Source organism: Portunus trituberculatus, chromosome 4 (genome assembly GCF_017591435.1).
Source record: "Portunus trituberculatus isolate SZX2019 chromosome 4, ASM1759143v1, whole genome shotgun sequence".
In the NCBI taxonomy this organism is placed as follows: Eukaryota; Metazoa; Arthropoda; class Malacostraca; order Decapoda; family Portunidae; genus Portunus; species Portunus trituberculatus.
Genome location: NC_059258.1, coordinates 2,995,071 through 2,997,570, shown reverse-complemented (window position 1 = coordinate 2,997,570; position 2,500 = coordinate 2,995,071). Strand labels below are relative to the sequence as shown.

Genomic DNA, 2,500 nt, shown 5'->3' with positions numbered 1-2,500 from the left:
TTAAAAAGATTTGTACGTTTTATTTTTTCTATATATTTTTTCCCCATTTAAAAGGAAACGATCATGTAAAATACTTTCTCATCTTCAATTCTTTATTTTTTTCCTTAGAACAAAGACAATCATTTGAATTTTGTCATATTTCCATTTTTCCTCTTTTTTTTTTTTTTTTTTATTCAAAGAGCAAAAGGACTGTTTTTATTTTTTACCCAAGGATTTGTTACTACTTCAAACGCACTATTTCAATTTAAAATAAGAAAAATCATGCGAATTCTCTCTCTCTCTCTCTCTCTCTCTCTCTCTCTCTCTCTCTCTCTCTCTCTCTCTCTCTCTAACAAAATCACAAAGCCACAAACATTTGCCACATAAAAGATATCGTGTAAAATTCAGTCTTTTCAATTCTTCCTTTTTTTTTCTTTTTTCCTTTCCTCCTCGTCTTTGTGTCAGAGGAAGCAACACGACTCACTTGATAATACTAGTGGAAAATTCTGTAGCTTTTCCGGTTGTTCTTTCCTTCATTTTTTTTCCTCCGCCTCCTCTTCACATCGTTGTCTCTTTGCCTCTCCTTCAAACGACAGAACTGGGAACGCCTTGATTTTATTCCCCACATGAAAAGAAAAGTATAAGGTTCTCGAACATTAAAATTACTCTTTTTCAATTTTTTCTACAGTTTTCATCTCTAAATAAGCTTTGTACAAATTTACACAACTACAAAACTAGAAGCACTTTACTCTCTACATGAAAAGAGGAGAAAAGATGAGGAACACAGTAACAAGGAAGGAGGAGGAAGAGGAGAAAGAAAAGAAGAGATGGAAGAGGAGGTGGAGTCAGGAAAATTAGAATAAGAGGAATATGAAGGAAAAAGAACAGGAGGAAAAGGAGGAAATTAGAAAAAAAGGACGAGGAGGAGGAAGACGAAGAAAAGGAGATTATTAAACATTACATTTTTTTTTATTTTTCTCTTTTCTCTTCAGTTTTCTTCTCTAAAATAAACTTTCTACAAATTTACAAAACTTCTTTACGTAATTATGGAACTGGAAACAAATGAGTATTATACCCCTACATAAAAAGGAGACAAAGATGATCAAACATTACATTTTTCTTTATCAGTTCCTTTTTCTCTACAATTTTCTTTAATTAATCGACTTTCTACATATCTACAACACTTCCTTTCACAACTACAAGACTAGAAACACATTACTATTATCTCTCTACATGAAAAGAACTCTGTAAGATTATTAAACATTACATTTTCTCTATTTATTCCATTTTCTCTACAATTTTCTTTAATTAATCAACTTTCTGCATATCTACAAGACTTTCCTGCACAACTACATAACTGGAAGCACATTAAGAGAAGTGTGAGATTATCAAACATTACAATTTTTCTATTTATTTCCTTTCTCCTGTTTCACTTCTCTTAACTTAACCGAATACTGAGACTCAAATCCTACCCACATGTAAACATCCACACAAAACACAAAAATACATTAATTTCATCTGCCACATGATTAAAAACACATCTAAAAATTTGAAACATTGCAATAACTCAATTTTTTCCCCTTCAGCTAATCCAAACGAATACTTCCACACTAAAAACACACTAAAAACACACTAAAACACACTAAGAACACACTAAAAACACATCAATTTTATTTCCCACATAAAACATCGTAGAATTACCAAACATTACAAATTTTCTTATTTTTCCTTTCACTAATTCCTAAACACACACACACGAAGACATCCACACACTAAAAACACATCAATGTTGTCTCCTACATGATTAAAAACACACTGTAGAATTTTCAAACATTACAATTTCTCTTAATTTTCCCTCACTAAATCCAAACTCCCAAAACACACACACACACACGAAGACATTCATACAAGAGACACATTAAAAACACATCAGTACTGTCTTCCACATAAAAAAAAAAGCATCGTAGAATTTTCAAATATTACTTTTTTTCCTCCACTAAATCCAAACTTCCAAACACACGAAAACATCCATACAAAAAAAAAAAAGTAAATAAGTAAAAAGAAAAAAACACCAAAATCCCATTAATATTATATACATGATTAAAAACACACCGTAAAATTTTTCAAACAAAAATTTCTCTTATTTTTTACCCTTCACAACACCAAAACACCAAAACACACACGAAGACACCCATACAGGAATACTACTACTACTATAGACCCATACATAATACCACACACTATACACCCCATACAGAATACCACACACTATTAACACCACCAATCTCAGTCCTTTCAAAATCCTACCCTACCTTTTAGCATCGCCTCAGTAAATCGAGCTCAGTCTAGAACAAACCCAGTGGCATTATTTATTTTTGCCTCGAGAGAGAACGAGTAACACAGGTTCCCCTTTCGCCGTAATGCTTCCCCGCTGGCTGGCGTCGAGAGAAGCTGAGTCAGGGAAAGAAATAGACACAGAATGGGCTTAGGTTAACAGAAAGGGACGTGTGAAAGGAGACAC

The 2,500-nt window shown here is 32.8% G+C and overlaps 1 long non-coding RNA gene across 4 annotated transcripts in view; it reads left to right on the top strand.

Moving 5' to 3' along the window:
- LOC123512783 overlaps positions 1 to 2,500 on the top strand; it is an 80,782-nt gene that overhangs the window by 42,267 nt on the left and 36,015 nt on the right. The window lies entirely within an intron of this gene.